Here is a 24,037-nt window from a genome sequence, read left to right on the forward strand (position 1 = left end):
GGAAAGAGGAAGCCGAGAGTGGCTTGTTTTAAAAAGGAATTTTCCTTGAGTAAAAGTGGCTTATGAGCCTGAGATAATTTGAGAAATGAGATCTTTAAAGCCAAGGCTGAAAAGAGTTAAAACTTGATTTCAAAGTGAAATGATTTGAGAAAAAGTGATTTATGGCTTAAATGCCGATTTTATGAATTTGATGATTTTGAATGGTGGAAGTGCTGTTTTATTATGGGCCGGAATGGCTGTGTATGATTATGAATATTGGTTGGTTCTGAATTGAACCGTGAGCCGGAATGGCTGTGTATGATATGAATATTGGCTGGTTCTGGACTGAACCGTGAGCCGGATGGATGAGATGGATGTTGATCCATGGATGAGATTGAATGCATGTATATGCTGAATCATTGATAAATGTGAATGTTGCACTTCCACTATCAGAGATGAGAGTTTCCCTGGGAGGAAGCAGTGGCTAGCCACCACGTGCTCCAGGTTGAGACTCGAAGCTCTTTTGACCCTATGTCGTAAGTGTGGCCGGGCACTGTGAAAGTCCCGAATGAGCTCGCCCCCGTAAATATTCACCAGTGACGGTGATGGATATGGATCATGATTATGATCAAGTTTATGATGAGTATAACTCGAGTTGGGGATGCGCGACAGAGGGACAGTCCAATGGTTAGCTACCAGGACTTGTCGGGTTGGCTTTATAACCGACAGATGATATCATCAGCCACTAGGGACAGGCATGCATCATATGCATCTATGTGACATTGTTTAGGTGTGCATATTATACTTGGTTTGCCTATGTGATTAATTGCTAATTGTCCTACTTGCAATAACTGTTTGTTTGTGCCTGCATCTTCCTATTTGTGTTTGCTACTGGGACTCTGTTGGACTGTGGTGATTTGGTTGATGGTTGGATTGTTTGGGCCTAGGCCGTGGTTGAAATGATATGGACCGATAGTTGGTCTCGGTTTTGTGTTTCTGATTCGGAAAGTATGAAAGGCTATTTTGGTTCAGCATAGATAAACCTTTTTGAAAGGCTTTTGAGTTTTTGAGAATTGAACGGATTCCTCTTTCAGAAAAGATTTCCGACTTTACTTTTATTGTAAACCGTTGTTTTTGAAAAGAGGCATAAGACGGTTATTAATCACTGGTACAGTTTATCTCTACGTATCCTATTATAGTAATTCCCAAAAACCCTCTACTGAGAACCCTTTCGAGGATGATGTTCTCACCCCCTACATTTTTTCCCCTTTCAGGATATGGGCGCAGAAGTCACGAAGAGTTTATTTTTATTGTTGTTGAGATGCTTTGTATTGCCTTAGTTATTATTTATTGTACCCTCGCCTTTAACTTGATATATTTTGTCAGAGGGATAGGGATTGTATTGGTTAATGTCTGTAATATATATATATATATATATGGATGTACTCTTTATGAGTTTCTGTAAGTTGTATGGTATGTATGGATGTACGCTGTATAGCGAAAGTATTTTTGGGAACGGTATTGCAGTTTAAAGTTTTAAACAGGCTCATATTTTAGTATTAAATAATATAAGTGTCGTTGTAATGTCCGAACTATATATGCATACTATATGAATTGTTTGACATTGCCTATTTGACTGAATATTACTTGCTAATTGTCTAAATGCCTTACCTGTTCCTATTTGTAAATCTCTTGTCTGATATAACTGTGTTTGCTATATTATACTCCTGCTGGTGGTTGGGAGGTTTGAAGGAATTGGAAAGGGAAGTATTAGTTAGAATGAAGGATCTTTAGTCAGTTGCCACTTACGGTTTAAGTTTCATTTAAGTACCGTGTGGTGTGATGAGAATTCCTAGGCTAGATGCCCCTAGGATTAAGTTTGGATTGTGTAAATGGTTGGTGCTAATATGCATAGTTGGTATGTAATGTGAATTAATGATTGGGTTGAGAATTGTGTGGCCTTGTATGCTTGGTGTATTGAAAATTTGATGTATTGGGTAATGAGTATTGATTTGTGGTTTATGCATTTAAATTGTGAAATTGGGCCAGAGGCCGTGAATTTTGGGCCGGAGGCCGGAAAGAGGTAAGGAAGGTAAGTTGACGTGTGCATACTCTGTATGGTAGGGTGTTATTTTCTATATTCAGAATATGAAGTTGGTAGTTGTGAAATAATAACGATTTCTATATGATTTGAGACTTGATCATAATAAGATTTTTCAAAAGTTCTGGGTCTTACAATTGTTGTTAACCTTATGTATGTAGTTTACACTGTATAGAAATAATTATCATCCATAGCTGTAAAGCACTTGCAGAATTTGTATTTTGCTAGTCATCCATTATGATGAAACAAAGTTGTGCCCAAATTTGAATAACATGGTATTTAGTTGAATTTTAATCTAAAACTAATCAACCTTTGCTTGATTCTGAGTTTTAAATGAAGATATTCAGTTGAATGTCTACATTAAAGATTGTATTTGAATTCACTTTTAGTTTACGCGATTAAATTGGGTATCATAAGCGCCAAATTGTATCTGATTGAGTTCCATTACTGAACTATGTTTCTTATAGTTTATTTAACTTACTTTAGTCCTAGTTTATTATCTTGATCTATGTCTATAATTTTAATTTAGATTGATTTTTAAAATATAAGTAACATCTTTTGTTTAACAGTCACCTATGCACTCTCTCATTGTCATAGCTCGTTAAAGTTTTATTTTCTAATCTATTTCTTAAACTATATTGCTAGGTAGTATATGCTACCAAAAATTACATTATGAAGAATAAATAAAAGATCTTTTGAGGAAGAAGAATTACAAGGGAGTGGTATGGAATCTTTTGAGGAAGGAGAATTACAAGGGAGCGGTATTTTTAGTGAAGGAGCTTGAAGTTGAAGATGAAATGTTAAAAGATTTACTCTTATTTGTTCATGCTTAAGTGAGATTTTTGTTACTTTTTTTTAATTACATTTTGATCTTTAAACTTGTTTGTGAATTTTTACCTAAAAAGTATAGACAAATTATTATAAGAAATTGTAAAACTTTGAATTTTGTTAGTTTAGAAATTTTTAAATTTAAATATTTAAAATTATATATTAAATATTTAAACAATTTTTTTAAATTAAAGTTTAAGTTTACTGTCAGATTTACTATTAGTTAACTCTGCCGGTAACTTTTAACTTAATTATTAATAATAAATAATATATTACCGTTGGATTTATTGGGAGAAAAATTCAACTGTAACAAACTCCAGAATTTTGTCAATTAAAATTTAAATTCGCTGCTAAATCTGTTAGTAATTAGCGACAGACAAAAAATCTATCAATAAATAATTACCAGCAAAATTTATGTCGTCGAATTTATTCCACCACTAAATTTAACGATAAATAAGTTACCGATGAATTTTTATGAATATTTTTAATATATCTGCCAATAAATTCAAAGATATCCAGCAACTTTTTTGTAGTAAACTTTGTCCCTCGTATTCTTCTCATTTTCGAATCTCCATTCAAAGCGATATTTACAAATATTTCCGCGCTTCGAGAGTTTCGTCACCCCTATACTAATCTCACTAGCTACAGAGCCATCTAACCAAATAACCTAGCTAGCTTAGCTAAAAGAAACCCTACCAACCTCAAATTTTTAAGACAACTTTATTACGGCTAGACAAAAGTACCTTCACCTTGCAAGTTGTGGCTTTTGATTTTATTTTATTTATTTATTTTATTTGGAGTGGGTATCCTGCATGCCTGGAATGATAATTTTCAAAAATCAATTTAGAGAGCTAGCTTAGTACTTGAGATAATAAGATCCATATTTTAACAATGGGCCACTGCCAAATAAGAGCAAGTTTTCCATCATAGGAGATTTACATACTTGATCAATGAGGTTATCTAATAAGGGCCTAAAGAGACGTATCCAAATTTCTAAATCCATCACTTCAAGAGTAAGATCTTTTAAGATGAAAATATTAATAAAGTAACTACCAAAATATATATATATATATATATATATATATTAATAAAGTAATAAATAAAAAGATTAATCTCTCATTTTATCTTTTTAATCACTCTTAAAGAATATAAATTCTGAGAATAGAGAAAGAATATAAAAGATCAAAATTAATGTATTGATAATGGGACTGAAACTACCAAATTTAATGAGATTAACTGGGATTATAATCACTAGGTTGGTTTAGTTTTAGACTAAAAAAATTATTGTAAAAACCTATCAAAATCAATCAAAACGACTGAACGGTACGATTTTTTTCCTAATCGAAAACCAATTAAAATTTTAAGTTTGAAAAAATTATATAAAAATCATATTAAAATTTATATATATATTATTATAAAAATATAATATTTTATTATATATATTCAGTTAAATTTTGATTAAATTTTTTAATTTTTAAATATTTAATTTTGTCGATTCAATGGTTAATTAGATGTTCATAATCTTACTTAAAATAGGGAGAAAACTAAAGAGAATTTGAGAAATAAAAAAAAGAAAGGAGATGCGGAAAAATAATGAGACCAGGTGAAATTAAGTTACATTTATTTTTTAAACAGAACACAGAGACATAAACAATAAATATTTAAAATGTATTTAGATAGAGAGATATGGACACAGAACACAGTATCAGAATCATTTTGTTTTTTATTTTTGTGTCAATTTTTAAATGAAGGACAATAATAAATACGAAATTTGGAAGAATGGACACTGATTTTTAATGATTTTTTTTCTTTTTGTCTATAGATAATTACCTTTTATTTTAAATTCTAATTTGAGATTCTTCTCTACATCGTCGTTATTAGAGAGGTTCTTATAGAGGTATTCAGAGTTCTATCTCTGTATTCTTCTTCTTTTATTGTATTCTTCTTCTTCTTTCAATTGAGGTAGAAAGACCAAACTCAGGGCCTATTAAATCTCTCAATTTACACAATAAAAAATTCAAAAACAAAAAAATAAAAAATTTAAAGAAATACCAAAATAAATTGTACCTAAAAAAATTTGAATGTTGAATTGGATAAGAGAGATTCAATTGGCAGAAGCAAAGTTTAACCAGTATAGCAGGTATTATTACGTCCTTCGGCAACCTTTGTGAAAGATTAAGTGGCAAAGAAGTTAAGAATGAGTGAGAGATAGAGGAAGGAAGAGGAGAGTATGAGAAATATGTCTATTTTAGTCAAATTTTTATAATATTTTAATCTTGTCAATGTATATTCAAATACAATACATAAATAATAATTTTTAGTATCTCTATTCTGATATTTTTGTCTTGACATATTTTATACTATTCATAAAAACAAACACAACCTTAAAGATTAAGGGACTTAGATTGGCATGCATATATTGTTGAATTAGTAGGTTAGTTTTTGTTTTAGTAATTTATATCAAAGACTTATGTTTTAGCTAAAATTATAAATATTTGAATGAAATTAGAATGTATAAATTTAATTTTAAGATTAGATTATAGATATTATTTAGTCAATAATATTATATTATTTTTAATAATTAGGGTTATGAGTTTTTTATATTAAATTTTAAAAATCAACTTTAATTGTTCTAGTGGTGAAGATTATGTTAAAGACTTTATAAGGTAAGCATATAGATTGAACGGTGTATTATTGGACTTTAATCCAATGTGTAAGTCATCATTTACTATATTTATTGAAGGTCAAATTTGTCCCCAACAGATTTGGCTGGTGGGTATGTTGTGGCTTGGGTCATTGGTGTGGAGGTCCATCTGAAATGGGTTGCAAATCCGGGTTTAGGTCTCTTGATTTGAGTATATTTTGTCAGCTACAATACATGATCAAGCCAAAAAAAATTCAAGATAAAATGTTTTGGGCTCATGAGATTGAACATATCTTTATACACTTTTTCAATCCAATTGAACAAGATTCCTCCAGAATATGCATGCTCAATATAATTGAGTATCAAAGTACTTTAAAGTGAAAGTTACAAAACAAAAAATGATGATTATTTATGTAATCTAAAATTGAAAAATAACATAGAGCAATGATAAATAAGTTATAATATAAATTTTTACTAATAGTATTTAAAAGCTACTAATAGTATTTAAAAGTGAACTAATATTTTCTAACACGGTTAAAATAATAATAAAGAAATCTAATGATAAAAGATTAAGGTAAAGATAAAAATAAAAGTAATAATAATCTCTAAAATTAATAATAAAGATAAAATTAAAATAGATTTAAGTTAGTTTAAAAATATTATAATTATAGTGAGGTTGTTTCGTAATAACATAACATATAAAATGAATGTAATATATTTAATCATATGATTCCTAAAATCGACAATAATATGCATAGTGACATTGGAATAGAGAAAAATCTAAAAGACCAAAATTAAATTATATTCACGTAACATTTTTTTGAGTTACTTAGTTACATTTTTGAATGGTAAAGAAGTTTCTAGAAAATCTTACAGCATCTTAAATTCAATAAAATATTTTAATAGTATTTCTCCAAGTCTATTATTTCTTATCTATTCTGATATTAATTTTTATGATTAAATAATATAGACATTATTTGCTTCTTTTATTTTTTTAATTTCATTTTAGACAACTTTCGTGGTTTATGATCTGTCTCTCGTTATTCTTTTTTCTTGCTATCTTGACCACAAACCAAAAGACTCCAACTCAAACTTTGTCTCTCTTATTTAAGAGCTGTGCATAATAGACTTTTTCTATTAAAAAATAAGGGTAGAATAATCATTCACATTCCACCTAAACGATAAAAATACGTCATATATTGTCTAACATAAAAATATAATTAAAATATAACAAAACGTTAAGAGTAAACTGAAACTAAACGTTAAGAATAAAATTAAAATAAAATTTAAACATGTTCTTGTGTGAACAACCTGGATGTAACCTCGACTACAGGAGTTTACGCCGAGCTTTAGTCTTTAACGCCGAGCTTTGGCCTTCAACGCCGAGCTATAAGTTGGGATGGTCCGAGCTTCTCGTCCAAAGGGATGTTACATCACTGAGAGTACAAGCAAGGGGGAGTATACCTGCAAAAGGCATTTCGCTGCTTAAGTTAGTACTGAGAATTTAGTGTGTGCCTTTTGAAGATAAAATATCATACCTTTATAGGTGAAGTAAGATGGGTCAATTACGTTCTTTATCTGAATTGATGAGCAGTTATTAGGTTTAATAAGTAATAAATACTTGGTCAGACAGTTTTATTCCATGATGTAGTCCGTTGAGTCCGATTATAACGTGTAATCGCCGAATTATGACGTAAATTACGGAGTTATGGTGTATAATGCCGAGTTAAGACATTGGTTTAATAACTCTGATGTGAATCATCTACACTCTTATAAATGTAACGAATGAATAAATTTAACTTTTTATATTATGAGTATTTTTTTATTATTTAATGCATACAAAGTCACATATTTTCATTTATGATAAAAGTTAAAAATTAAAATTAAATGACATTAGTACTTTTTGGTTTAAAATTAAAATAAAGTACAAAAATAAGGATAAAAACTAAAAAAATAGATGGCTCTAGAGAAGGATAATGTTAAATTTTATGTCATTATATATGAGAACAGTGATTTATTTTATTATATTTATTTTTGTACTAAATAACAAAAAAGTTAAATTTTATGTCTGTTTTTTATTACTTATTTTACTTATCTATAATTGTTTAGATTAGACTTTACAGTTATTGAGTCATGTTTCGTTCCAACAAAAAAAACAGTTATGAAATTATTTTCACTTTTTTTTATTGGAGTACATCTATTATATCATCATGATTTTAATAATTGATGTAAAATTTAAAAAATTAAATAAACATATATTTATTTTGATTAAATCCAAGAGTGAATTATATACATTTTTATAGTCAAGAAATAGACTTAACTTTTTTTATAATAAATAGTTTTTCAATCATCTAATTTATAAAAAAAGTCTCATCTTTTTATTTATCCTAAAGGTTAAATATTAAAACTAATATTAATACTTTTTTTATTAATAAAACATAAAAATAAACTTTGAATAAAAATAAAAATATAAAATTTTGAATCTCAAAATATAAAATGATTATAAGATAAAAAAAATTACTTAACTTTTTTCAGGCAAATTATATTATGTTTTACGGTATATTTAAGTGAAATGAGAAGGATGCAAGAGAAGATGGATATAAAAAAGTTTTTTTGATTATATAGTAACAGAAATATGAGATGATAGATAGTAAAAAAGATAAGAGATAATGGTAGAGATTCGGTGAATGTGAATTAATGAGATAAGAGAGAACGTGAATGTATGTGATAAGAGAGAAGATGAAGTAGTGAAAGTTTATTAATGTAGAATAACTAATATATAGTGAGGTAGATTATTAAAAAGGGCAAAATTAAAAAAAAAAATTGGACACCAAAACAGGTTTTGCCATTATATATTGTTATAGAAATAAAACACAATTTCCCACTTTTACCTATACTCATGTTTCTTTCTTTCTTTCTTTTTTTGGATAGGATATTCATATTTCTATTCTTTTTGGTCATTGTATTTCTATTTATACTTTTCCCTTCGAAATCTTAACCCAAGAGCCACTAAAGCCCAAGTAACGTTGGTACCATAACTTTTCGGCTCAGTCAACCTAACCGAATTTCCTGACCCAAAAAAACCTAACCGAATTTTGACGTCATGTATAGTCTACTATTTCTTTGTTGACAATAAATTTTTTACAAGGCCTGACCAAAACATAAATAAATGGGGAATAATAAGTGAAATAACAATCAAAATGATTATATACCAAAAAAAAAAATCAAATTGATTTGTGAAGTTTCTCCGAGGTGATTAAATTGTTTTTTTTTTAATTAATAAAATTAGTCTTCATTATATTATTCTATAACAGATTACATTCTAACACCAAACAAACTAATGTGGTGCATTCTAAAGTGAGTATGCTTGCCTACCTTCTGTTTTTTATTTTTGAAAAAATTATCAATTTTAAATTATTATATTTAATAATTAATTTTGATAAAATTTATCAATAATCATAATATTTTATATTATAGTTTTTTTAATAATTACAATAGTTCTTTTTTATACTCTATAAATATTATATATAGAGTGTTCTATTTACTATTTATGAGTATAAGTTTACTGAGTTAAAGTATTTTGCTTTTGTTTTTTAATTTTTTTCTCAAATATTTCATATATATAATGATAATATTTTTTAAAAATTAAAATTAATCCCTTTTAAGGTATAAACCATAATTTTGTCATTCTTTTATGAATCTAACCTTACTTTTATTCTTTTAATTTATAATGAGCCTTCCTACTTAATTTTTTTTATTTTTGTAGCGAAATTATCTTTTGCATAATTATTTACAATAATCATCTATTATATATGTTCTATTCTAAATTATTTTCGTTGATCCGGATGCTAATTATATTTGAATATGATAAATTACATCTATTTAATTTGGATATGTAATATTTAATTTTTAAATTCATTTTTTATCATTTATGAGTATTTTTTATCAGATTTATATATATCCACATAATTAAGTTAAAAAATACTGCTAATATATATAATAGTATGCCATATAATTTTAATATACTTTCAAACTATCAATATATAAAAATTAAATTTTTTAAAATAATAATAATAGTATTTATTTGTCAATAATATTAAATGTGTATAAAAAATGCTTTAAATACATATTTTATATAGCACTTTACATATATTAATATATTATATAATATTAGTAACAAGTATTATGGAAGAAGCATGGATATTAATACATGAATATATGATTGTGAAACAAATAATATTTATATATTATTAAAATTAAAATGTGTGTATTAATATTTTAAATTATTTAATAGTAAGAATGTATGTGATTATATTATTAGGAGAAAGATAATATTTTAATTTATTATAAATTACATTAAATGTAAATTATATAAATTATACATAAAATTGTATATAACTATTTATTCTTAAATTAGAGAGTCAAATTATTATATTATTATCTATTCTATTATATAAAAATTAAGTTTTTTACATTTAATGATAAAGTTGATGTGGCATATTTTTGAGAGTGTTTTCTGATTTATTTTTTTAATTCATTAAATACAATTCACTACGATGAATTAATTATATCAACTAATTGATTTGATTAGATTTAAGTATCACATAATTTAATATTATGTATATCAATTAATTGAATATAATTGTTAGAGTATAATTAGGATCAATTAGATTAATTAGCATTATTCAACATATCTAAATATTTATTATAGGATATTACGTCTTTATTATTTCAATTCTCTTATCACCTATAAATACCCTTCTATATTGTATTATTCTACACAACTTAAATACTCACAAACTTTTTTCTTATGGCTCCATCTCCCCTTTCTAATATAGTATCTGAGCCATGGTATCCTCATTGAGGAGGATAAGTTGATTTTCTTCTGGTGAAATTACTATACATTTCATACTTTTCTTCCGTGCCATTTTTTTCTTCTCTTTTGTCAATATTTTAATACTTTTCTGACCTCACCGGTTAGCTCATCGACTACTTACTTATTCTCATGAAGAAACCATATGTTTTTTGTCACCTTCCGATATTTTGCCATCTCTTCGCACTTTGTTACTTTTCAACAGTTTTTTGGCCGTTTGCCATCTTTTCAGCAGTTTTTCGGCAGTTGGCCACTCTTACGATAGTTCCGTCTACGTTCTCTTCCGACAGTTCCCTCTGCGTTCCCTTCTGGCAATTCCGTCTGTGTTCCCTTCCGCCAGTTTCGTTTGCGCTTCCTTTTGGCAGTTCCGTCTATATTTTCTTGTGGCAGTTCTGTCTGCGTTTTCTTCCGGCAGTTCTGTCTTCACTTCCTTCTGGCAGTTCCGTCTGCACTTTCTTTCGACAGTTATGTCTGTGCTTTCTTTATGCAATTCCGTTTGCATCCGTTCTATCAATTTTTTCATTTTTCTATTTAGTTATTTCAAATAAGTTTCAAACTCAACTTGTCACTTGAGTTTAAGGGGGTGTTAGAGTATAATTAGGATCAATTAGCATTATTTAACATATCTGAATATTTATTATAGGATATTACGTCTTTATTATTTTGATTCTCTTAAAATCTATAAATACCCTTCTATATTGTATCATTCTACACAACTTGAATACACACAAATCTTTTTTCTACTGCTCTCTCTTACCCTTTCTAATAATAATAAATACAATTTAATTTAGTTAGAAGTTCATTGTTTTATAGTCTTCTATATATATAAACACGACAGAATAACATTGTAAAAATAATTTTTTTTATCACATTGGATATTTTAACTCTTTTTTTCTCTTTACGTGTAATTTTATTTTGCACTTTGTTTATTTAATAATAAAATATACTCATATTAATTCTATCATATAATAGTTTATTTTTCTCCTATGTATTTTGATTTGTATAGTTATTATTGATCTTATTGTTTTTATTTTCTTGAATTGTTCTTTATTTTTTTATGACTTGATAATTAAAATAAAAAAGCAAAGAAAGAAAAAAATGATGGCCAAAGACGGAGGGTAAAAGCCTAAAGCAGCAATATTATTCCTCAGCGTTATTATTATTAATAAGAACTTTATTATTTCTTTTTTTAACATTCTTTAACATGAACTTCATTTTTTTTATTATTATTAATGCTTTTATTATTTTCTTCTCTAATTATAAATCTCCTTATAATAATTCTTTGATAGGATATTTTTTTAGTCTAATAGATTTTTTTCTATTTTTTGTCAAAAATAATTTATATTAGGAGAAAAAAAAAAGATACAAATTGAATTTTAAAATTCAAATTTAAATGAGATGGGCAAAGCCCAAGGAGTAACTATTGAATTCATTTGGTAGATTTAAACTCTTTGTATTATCGTCACTGAAAATTTCAAATACTATTATAAAATTCTAGATATTTTTTATCTTATTGTTCTTAAATTATACATTATATCGTGTATTTAAAAAGTTTCATCTTTTTTAAAATAAGTATGACATTATATACCTTTTTGGATACAAAGGGATAATGAAGTTGAAGTAAGTAACAAAATTGATTATATAATAAGATATAAATTTTAAGAATTTCTAGCACAATTGACAAATTTTTAGTTTCAAAATAAATTTGTACTCTATTTTTTATCTTTTATTTAATTTTTTATATTTTTTATTTCTTAATTAATTATGATTGTAATAATTCATCACAAATTTGTGTTTTGTAGAAAAATTTATCAATCATAAAATACAGAAGAATTAACCAAAAAATTTAAAAAATGATGATTAATTACAAAATAAAAAATTATAAATTGTGCTTTAATTATGTTATAAAATACAAATTGGAGCTATTTAAAATTTTTTTTAGCATTAATGTTAACTTAAATTATAATAAGGTAAAAAGTAAAAATTGCATATAATAATTTAATTTAATTATTTATACCACTACTAGAAAACTAGTTATTACAGACAGATATTTTCGATGAATTTTATCCCACAGAAATACAGACGGAATTTCAGAGAGATTTTTTGTCAGAAAATAAAAAAAATAAATTAGCATAAATTACAGACGGAAAAAAAATCCGTCAATAATTCTGTCGAAAAAATTAATTTTTTTCATAGAAAATGGTTACAGACAAAAAATTCATCTATAATTAAATAAACAAAAACGCTGCATTTTATTAAATTATTACAAATAAAAAATCTGTCTGCAATTTAAAATTTTTCGCCGAAAAAAAAAAACCAACCTAATCTACCCCCTCTCTTTCTCGAGCTCCAGCTCCATTCACAAATAACTTTTGACTCAATTCACAAAGCACTCTATGAAGATGAACACCCTCTTCATAGTGCCTCACAAAGACGATTAACCCTAGCTAATCCTAACCCTATCTTCATTGTGCTTCAATGTACCCTAACCCTCTCTTCATTGTGCTTCACGAAGAACCCTTAACCACGACGAAGAACCCCTAACCGCGACGAAGAGCCCCTAACAGCACTCTGCGAAGAACGTCGCTGGTCGTCGGCGCTCGCAATGCCTCTGTCGAAGAACCCTTAACCGCGATGAAGAACCCCTAACCCTCCTTTGAGTTTCTTCGCTCTTCTCTCGCCACTCTCACCCTCAAGCTCACTGAGTCTCACCTCTCTCACGGCTGGTCTCGCCGTCGACCTCTCTCTATCTCTCCGGTATATCGCTTCTCTTGCGAGCGTTTCAGACTCAAGGTCGTCGCGCTCTGTTTCCGTCGTTGCTCTATCACGCTCTATCGCAAGCGAATCGATGAAATTCGACCCGATCCCAATCGGTTCCTGCTCCAAAGAGAACCAGAGCATCTACCAGCAGTTGTTTAAATTATGCCGATTCAGGTATGCATTATGTAAATTACGCCGATAAACCTTAGGGCTCAATTTTTCTACGCCAGTTTTAGCTGGGTTTATCATGCTTTGCTTTTGTGGCTCAATTGTTTAATAGTTCCACTGATCCAACACTACACCAAAATTGCAGTGCATTATCATGTTACTGCTGGAATGGATAATTTAATAGCTTTCTCGAAGTCCTGCTTCTGATTCATATTGATTATTGATTTTATAGGAACATTGGTTCAGTGCGGTTTCCAAATATATAATGTTATTAACATTATATTCATACTTGTTAGTTGTTACTATTACTGTGATAGTATTTCTGTTGGTCTTAAAATTGTTTAATCCCAAGGTGTTTGGGTAACTTACATTTTCCAAAAATTGTGGGCTGGGAATCCCTGCAGCCAAAGATCTGAATATCGGAGTTACTTGAACAGGGGAACCAAACTCCACTCTTGATGAGGCAGAAACAGCGCTATCAGTATTTATTTGTTCTTCCGAATTCGGCAGCATATCTACTATGAAAATATGTATATCTTATTAGCATTTTGGTTCATTAAAATGATAAGGGTATTAATACATGAAGGAGAAAAAGTAATATACTTTAGAAAAATGATAGAATTTTCATTCTTAATAATGAATTATGTTACCTTGATCTAGGGTTGAAGTAACTAGAACACCTCTCTCACATCCATCTACTTCTTTCTTATCTTCAATTTGTGTGGTTTTCATTTCAGTTTCTATATCCTGGTGTGAAGAGTGTTCCATAATGTCACCAGCTGAGAGAGGGAGGATAGTTGATCCTGTACTGTATTCAGAACTGGCTGGAGAGTCTTCATACAGATCCATTTGCCTGAATCATATTAAAAAAATATTAGTCTTCTTGTTAAGCATACAAGAAATTATATTTTTGAAGTACCTCCAACATGGCTGGCCTCCCTCATTACTACTCAAGTCTTCAACCATATTTTTAAGATCAGCAAGCTTTAAACCTTGAATCTTGCATTTCGGGTTGTTTGCTTCTTTGGTTCGGTTCAAAAACTCTTGAAGAACCTAGCACCAATACAAAGTAGTGTTAGTTGAACTCTACAGAGTAATGGCATTTCTCATATCTGCTCAAGAATGACAGTTACTTCAGACTTCTTAAAGGCAAGGTCAACTTCCTTTAATGATTCATGTCTCTTGCCATCTTCATGACTAGAGAAATACCTAGTCCTTTACAGTTACATTTTGTATGTGTATGTGTGTCTGGTGTGTGTTTTTTCGTTTGTATATTTCCTAGATTGTTATTGTTAATTTCTCCTCACCATTCAATTGCTTTTGTACTTACAATGTTAAATAACTGTCTTAGGTTCTTGGATCTTAAATTGCGTTAGTTTAACACGGGTGAATATTTTATTAGATGGCAAGGCTGCTGTAGCAGAGAAGAAAAATTCCAAGGATGAAACATCTTCGAAAGATTCACAGGGGCTGCTGCATGCCCCCATTTTCCACTTCTTTCTAATTGTGGCACTTGAAAGTGCTTGGAATTGGAACTAGCTGTGTGAGATTTTGTATTTCGCTGACAAGTCAGAGGTACCGTTTTGTTTTTTCACAAGTTTCCTTCTTCAAATTGAACTCAAGGTTTGGTTTTATTGGTGTTTCGCTGACAACTTGCCAGATCTAACTTGCCAACTTCTTCTATTTCTTTCAGCCTATGATGCCACCTTATGCAACACTTTATTCACCTGGAGGGTTTATACTCATCCTGCTATTCCTATTGTAAGTCTAGCTACTTTCATGCAATTTATTTCATGGTTTATGAAAAATTAGAGCTTGTCTTGTTCATTACCCATGAATATTTGGCTTCTACTGTAATGATATCAATCAATAGTTCACAATAGGATAAGAGAAACTAATATACTGAAATGTCAAATGTGTTTCCTTTGATCCTATTTGTGTACCTAGATAATTCAAATATTTATATTTATTTATTTTATTATCATAAAAGCTTTTCAGTCCCTAATTATATATGCTTTTTTTTTGGTGGTGTTATTATTTAGGCTTTATTGGTTGGAATTATGTCTTATGTTCTTGTGAATTATATATTTCTAAAACATAGGGGCCACATCCACACGGACAAGGAGTTCCATCTTCACCTTCTGTAAGCTATGATGTTTTCTGAGATCAGTTTCTAATTTAGGCATAGAATGATATTAATTTTTGTTTCATTTCTATTGACGCAATGTTAAAGACTGGGACACCTCTAAGTATGGAAACGCCACCAAAATCTGCAAATTCTGATCAGGGTTTGATGAAGAAACTGAAAGGGTTTGGGGGGCTTGCAATGTCAATTGGGAATGGCCATACTGATAGTACAAAGCTTAGAACTGAAAACAAGCTGTCACAGAGGTTTGTTAGTCTATTTTCTTTCTATATAAATTTCTGCAGATTCTTTTTTTTTTTTTTTGAATTCTTACGTTGTGGGGTCATGGAGGGAAAATCAGATACTCTTTAGTGGGATTAAACTCAAATTTTATCCCTCTATTTAGAAGACTCGTCCATGAGTTAGTTATTCTATTAGGTGCTTGTGGATAACTAAGTTTTTGATGATATGAACAATGTGGATACTGGGGATTCTAGTGATGGAAGTGATGGCAACACTGTGGGAGTGAGAACTTGCTTGCAATTAGCAATTTTTTTCATGCATTTAGTTGACCATGTTGCCAATGGTTTATTTTTCTTTTTAAATTGATTTCACAAAATTAAAGATTGAATTATGATATTTTCTGTCTTATGTTCAGGCTAATCAAACACCAAGAAAAAAAAGCTGTGAGAGAACACCAGCCATTAGTATGACTCTGTTCTTCACCAAGTGTCATATCTTGATGAACAATAGAGTTGTCCTGAGATCACAATTATCTTTCTGATACCATCACTGCACTAATTTTCTTGACCAGTTAATTGAGTAGAGTCTTTATTAGTCTGATGTCAGATTATTTTAATCTTTAAGTTAAGATGAAAATTTACCCAAAAGTTTGTGATTAGTTTAATAAATGCAGTTCACTTTAAGTTAAGATGAAAATTTACCCAAAAGTTAGGAAATTGAATAGGAGTTGCTTGCAATATAGGTCTTTTAATTTACTAGTATGAGAAAAATCATTTAGAGCCTTTTGGATACTCATTAACAACTTTTAATTTACTCAATAGACTTTGTTGATGTATATTTGTTACTTATTATTATAGTTGATGTATCAATATACTTTGTTTATATTTTAAATTATATTGACTTGTTTGTTTATTGTACTTTTTTTTAGTTTGATAATAGGATAATTTTTTTTTTGTTTTTTTTTAATACAAATTAGATAAAAATTTGTATTAAATTTATATTTATTTTGTATGAAAACAAGTTTATTTTGTAATTAGAAAAATAAAAAAAATTTCTATTTTACTTTACTGACGGATTTTCAGATGGATTTTTTGTTTGTAATTAGAGTGTGAGATGATTTTCCAAAGTTTAAATTACAGATGGAAAATCTGTCGAAAAATCCGTCTATAATTACAGACGAAAAATCCGTCGGAAAGTTCGTCGTCTTCGGAAAATGGATGGAGAATTTACTGAGGAAAAATCTGTCGATAACTGGTAAAAATCCGTCTATAATTTTCCGACGGAAAAAAATCCGTCGGTAAATATTTTCTGACGGGGCTTTTACAGAGGGACAAAATCCATCGGTTACCAAAAATTCGTCTGTAATAAAGACTAAATCTGTCTGTAAATCCGTCTGTATTAATCCATTTTCTAGTTGTGTACTACCAAAATTATTCTTTATTATATCCTATTAATTTTTATTCATTAGTGATCTTTAATTGTCTATTTTAAATAAAAATTTGAATTGATTGAATTGATTTTTTTATTAGTAATATAATTATTGTGACATTTGCTTGGCTCAGTAATATTTTTTAATTTATTTAATCTGATTAATCATTTTTTTTCTTATTTTATGTTAATTTAACTAATTAGAACTAATAAATTTCAGTTATTTTAATTCTTACAATTTTTTATTCTAATCATGTATTTCAATTAATGTATTAATACAATTTTAATATTTATATGTCATTAATTGTAACATCCTAACTTTTAGCACCTCATGATCGTATCAAAAGCTTAGGCGTTACTTACCTCCAAACCTTTCTATTATATACTATCTTTATTTAATATTGAGCCTTCGTGAACACGAATCGAAATTTTAATTAAGAAGACGAGAGGAGACTTTATTTTCAATTACTTAATCATAATAGTATATATATTCACATAACATTATATACATAGATTTATTTTAAGATTCTCAAAAATAAATCCTACCCCTCTAAAAAAATCAAGACAATAAACGACGAGGAAAAAATAAATTTAACAACTCAACTCGTAAACATATTCCTCTGTGCTTTCGCAGCTTCGCAATAAGCCTTCGCACCTGTAGCTGAAAGGGGGGTGGAGATAGGAGGTAAGAACTGGGGAGTTCTTAGTAGGGTCGGGATTAGGAGTTAAGTTCATTCTATATATACTTGGTCAGCCATAACAGTCAACAAGGTACCATCTAATTCAACAATTAAAGAACACAGAATTCAAATAATCATTTAGCACACCCACAATCACATAAAATTACACTCACAAACAAATATGTGCAAACAAGTATGATGCATGTCTATTCCTAGTGCAGGTAATGAGCTCATCTGTCGGTTTTGACCTGCTCCCGACGCAACTCAGCGACCTCTGTCTGAGTTTGGTTTCTAGTGTCATAACCTCTGTAAGCAACCTCTGTCTTACAGGTGCGAGTCTCTTGCGCCGATGTTTGCAAACATAACCTCTGTAAGCAACCTTTATCTTACAGGTGAGGTTCTCTCTAGCCAATGTACATAGCGATAACCTCTGTAAGCAACCTCTGTCTTACAGGTGCAACCATTCTCTGGATTGGCCGATATATCTCTGGAAACAAATCTTGGTGCACTCACCACCATATCTCTGCTCGTTTTCAGCAGGTACATAATCATCTTAGCTCGTTCTTTCTTTCGTTTCTTTTATTCCTACTCTCAGCTTTTCTGTGGCAGAAGTTCTTTATATTTTTTTAATTTTTTCTCTCTGCTCTCTTCTGTGGCAGAGATTTCTTTAATATTTTTCTTTTCTTTTCTTTTCTTTCTTCTTCTTTCTTTCTTATCGTTCATAATATAAATCATCCTCACATTGTTTCTTTTCCTTTCCCTAAGTGTCTTATGGAAAAGAATTATAAAAAAGTTCTTTAATTAAGTCTGCATTCTCTAAGGCTTTTAGAATTACTTTGCTTGCTTGCTTACTCATTAATATTACACATTATAATATTGTTACAAAATAATATCTTTGATAAATACTAATTATAATAATAATTTATTTAATATAAATGAATAATTTTAAATAAGTATTTAAAATAATATTTATAATCTTCTTTTAAAACTTAGTTTATAAAATCTTATTTTTAAATTTTTATTAATTACTTTCTAAATCACGAACTTTTTAATATTCTATTTTTAACTTCAATATTTTATAAAATTATATTTGAACCCCCACTTATTTTCATATCTATAAAAACAACCCTGATCTTTTACAAAATACTCATTTTTACCCCCTAAAAAATATAATTTAATTACTAATCTTTCTCTTATATCAAAATCGAAACCCTTAGCCCTTTTCTTTTAAAATATTACTTTTATTTTAATCCGTTCTCGAGTTTCTCGGTTATCAATTCTTTGTAATTTTTAATTTAATCTCTCGACCATCAAATCTCACCAAATTTATACTTTATTTTCAATGATATTTCAGCCCAAAATTCACGAAAACACTCCAGCTGGCCGTTCATATGTAGCCGAACTAACAAATCAAAATCAACAACAATAATTCAACCAAATTAACTCATTCAAACTAAAACAATAATCAACCAAATTAACATTTACTTATCAAATTCACATTTAATTATTATAAAGTTATTAAACCCTACTTCCGTACGAAATCAAACCAACGGGATCTCCAAAAAAATTTTCTAATCGAGCTGCTGAAAAAAAAACGTCAAGAATCGTTTGTACTTCCTATAACTCCAATTAGTCGAACTCAAGAAAAAGAAGAGCTATGTCACCGTCAACTTCAACCAAACAAAAATAATATTAATGTATAGACAAGGAAGATACGAACATTTTTACCCAGTTAAATTTTTTATTGGAATTACGCAATCACAAAAAATCGAGCTCAAAAACTTAGAGATTTCGATGATTTTTCCTCCCTCACGACTCTCTCTCTCACTTGGTTTCTTTCTTTTTCTTTCTTCTTTGGATTCGGTCATATTGAAAAAGGAATGGGTGAGGTGATGATTAATAATTAAATGAAAGGAGATTAAGTGTCATGCTTTAATAAAATGAAAGAGAACATGTGTCATCGTTATACATATATACATATGCATTAAGATAAGCCATGTTTCTTTTCCTTTGTTCCTAAATGTTTTTGTTGGAAACTTTTCCTACTATAATAATAATAATAATAATAAGAATAACTTTTATATATATATTTTAAAATATTTTATTATAATAAAATTATTTAAAAATTCTAATAGATTTTAAATTTAAAGTATTATAAAATTTAATTTAATTACTTTAAGAAAATTATTTTTTAAATAAAATAATAAATTATAATTAATTCATTATTTAATTTTCAAACATTCGGAGTGTTATATTCCACTCATTTTATAAAAATTTTTGCTCTCGAAAATTGTTATATTGAAACAAATTTAAACTCAAACTAAATAAAATAAGGTCCACGAAGAGAAATATAAGAATATCAAAGATAGTGTTTGGAAGAAGTCAGGTAGGCAATTAAGTCTATAGACAAAGAAAGATACATAGGAAAAATAAGGTTTAATCGAAAAATAATCAGATCACATTATGAGAAAATTCAAAGAATTTCAATGAAGATAATGAAAAAAGAGATGGCACGAGTTCGTGTAGCACGAATAAAGAGAATACGTCGAAATGAATTCTTAAAATATAACTTTTAACATTCCCAAACCCCGTAATTCGCATAACTTATTATTTCTATCTCGTCTATGATAATCCATTAGTGTTCCCATATACTAGGGGTGCACAGCCCCGGCCCGGCCCGAAGGACCGGTCCGGTCCCGAACACTTTAGGGACTAATTTGGTGTGATTTCATCGGGTTTAGGGTCGGGTACGGGTCTCAAAAATAGACCCGGTCATTATTTCGAGTCGGGTCCGGGCCATAACTCGGGTCACCCGAAGTCGGCCCAGTGGCCCGGTCATCATATACAATTAATATTTTGTGTTATTAATGATGAATCATGACTATTCTTATGTGGAATTTAAGTATTGTAAACCTTAATATTTTGTGTTATTAGTCATTATAAGACTATAAGTTAATGTTTTATGTTTAGAATGCATAAGACTTTAGACTAATACATAAGATTATGTTATTTGTATTGATTTAAAAATTTGGTATTATTAGACAATATTAGTATTGATTGTGGTTATACTTTAGTATTGATTGTGGTTATGCTTTAATTTTGAAGAATGGTTGGTTCTTGTTATATTTTTCTAAGTGAATTTTACCATGTTAACTAATGGTTGGATCTTGGAAATTTGGATATTTTTACATGCTAGCTTACAAGAAGGTATCAACATAATGTAATGTTAACGGCCCGGTTTTCACCCGGTATAATTGTGGCCCGAAAGTGTATTGGTTTCATCGGGTCTAGGGCCGGGTTCGGGTTTAATAAATAGACCCGGTGTATATTTCGGGTAAGGTCTGGGTCACATCAAACCCGGCTTCACCCGGCCCATGTGCACCCCTACCATATACACAAGTCATCAGTATTAAGTTAGCCAGACCTAATACCATGAGAAATGCAACGGTCAACTAACAGCATTAATCAATAGAAAGTCATGCATCTGAAACTCAAATTCTTATCATTAAGACAAGTCCTATCACATGATAGACTCTCAGAGTATGCAGTGAAGCATAGTTAGTCCATTCCCAAGGCTCTAACAAAAACGAACTACTCTGATACCATAATGTAACACCCTAACTTTTAACACCTCATGATCGTACCAAAAGTTTAGGCGTTACTTACCTCTAAACCTTTTTATTATATACTATCTTTATTTAATATTGAGTCTTCACGAATACGAATCGAAATTTTAATTAAGATGACGAGAGGAGACTTTATTTTAAATTGCTTAATCACAAAAGTATATATATTCACATAGCATTATATACATAGATTTATTTCAAGATTCTCAAAAACAAATCTTACACCTCTAAAAAAATCAAGACAATAAACGACGAGAAAAAAATAAATTTAACAACTCAACTCGTAAACATATTCCTCTGTGCTTCTGCAGCTTCGCAGTAAGCCTTCGCACCTGTTGTTGAAAGGGGTGGAGATAGGGGGTAAGAACTGGGGAGTTCTTAGTAGGGTCGAGGTTAGGAGTTAAGTTCATTTTATATATACTTGATCAGCAATAACAGTCAACAAGGTACCATCTAATTCAATAATTAAAGAACACAGAATTCAAACAGTCATTTAGCACACCCACAATCACAGAAAATTACACTCACAAATAAATATACGCAAACAAGTATGATGCATGTCTATCCCTAGTGCAGGTAATGAGCTCATATGTCGGTTTCGACCCGCTCGCGACGCAACTCAGCAACCTTTGTCTGAGTTTGGTTTCCAGTGTCATAACCTCTGTAAGCAACCTCTGTCTTACAGGTACGACTCTCTTGAGCCGATGTTTGCAAACATAACCTCTGTAAGTAACCTCTGTCTTACAGGTGAGGCTCTCTCTAACCAATGTATGTAACGATAACCTCTATAAGCAACCTCTGTCTTACAAGTGCAACCATCCCCTAGATTGGCCGATGTATCTCTGGAAGCGAATCTCGGTGCACTCACCACCATATCCCTGCTCATAATCATCTTAGCTCATTCTTTCTTTCATTTCTTTTATTCCTACTCTCTGCTCTTCTATGGCAGATGTTCTTTAAATTCTTTTAATCTTTTCTCTCTACTCTTCTGTGGCAGAAGTTTCTTTAATATTTTTCTTTCTTTTTCTTTTCTTTCTTTCTTATCGTCCATAATATAAATCATCCTCACATTATTCCCTTACCTTTCCCTAAGTGTCTTATGGAAAAGAATTATAAAGTTCTTTAATTAAGTCTACGTTTTCTAAAGCTTTTAGGATTACTTTGCTTGCTTGCTTACTCATTAATATTACACATTATAATATTCTCACAAAATAATATCTTTGATAAATACTAATTATAATAATTTGAATAATTTTAAAGAAGTATTTAAAATAATATTTATAATCTTCTTTTAAAACTTAGTTTATAAAATCTTATTTTTAAACTTTTATTAATTACTTTCTAAATGACGAACTTTTTAATATTCGATTTTTAACTTCAATATTTTATAAAATTATATTTGAACCCCTACTTATTTTCATATTTATAAAAATAACCCTGATCTCTTACAAAATACCCATTTTTACCCTCTGAAAATACAATTTAATTATTAATATTTTTCTTATATCAAAACCGAAACCCTTAGCCTTTTTCTTTTAAAATATTACTTTTATTTTAATTCGTTCTCAAGTTTCTCGATTACCGATTCTTCGTAACTTTTAATTTAATCCATCGATCATCAAATTTCACCAAATTTAATACTTTATTTTCAACGATATTCCATCCCAAAATTCACAAAAACACCCCAGCTGGCCGTTCATATATAGCCGAACCAACAAATCACAATCAACAACAATAATTCAACCAAATTAACTCATTCAAACTCAAACAATAATCAACCAAATCAACATTTACTTATCAAATTCACATTTAATTATTATAAAGTTACCAAATACTACCTCCGTACGAAATTAAACTAACGGTACCTCCAGAAAAGTTTTTTGACCGAGCTGCTGAAGAAGAAAACGTCAAAAATCGTTTGTACTTTCTATAACTCTAATTGGTCGAACTCAAGAGAAAGAGGAGTTACGTCATTGTCAACTTCTACCGAACAAAAATGATGCCAACGTGTAGAGGAGGAAGATACAAATACTTTTACCTGATTAGATTTTTTATTAGAATTACGAATCACAATAAATCGAAGTCGAAAACTTAGAGATTTTGATGATTTTTCCTCCCTCACCACGGTCTCTCTCTCACTTGGTTTCTCTCTTTTTCTTTCTCTCTTCTTTGGATTTGGTCATATTGGAAAAGGAATGGGTGAGGTGATGATTAATAATTAAATGAAAGGAGATTAAGTGTCATGCTTTAATAAAATGAAAAAGAACATGTGTACATATGCATTAAGCTAAGCCATGTTTCTTTTCCTTTGTTCCTAATTGTTATCGTTGGAAACTTTTCCTATATATATACATAATTGACAATTCTTTTATATATTTTTTAAAATATCTTATTATAATAAAAATTATTTAAAAATTCTAATAGACATTAAATTTAAAGTATCATAAAATTTAATTTAATTATTTTTAAAAAAATTATTTTTTAAATAAAATAATAAATTATAATTAACTCATTATTTAATTTTTAAAAATTTAAGATGTTATATTAATAATTATAATCTCATTTTAAAGTTACATTTTATC

The sequence above is a fragment of the Arachis hypogaea genome, chromosome 19 (genome assembly GCF_003086295.3).
Source record: "Arachis hypogaea cultivar Tifrunner chromosome 19, arahy.Tifrunner.gnm2.J5K5, whole genome shotgun sequence".
Lineage (NCBI taxonomy): Eukaryota > Viridiplantae > Streptophyta > Magnoliopsida > Fabales > Fabaceae > Arachis > Arachis hypogaea.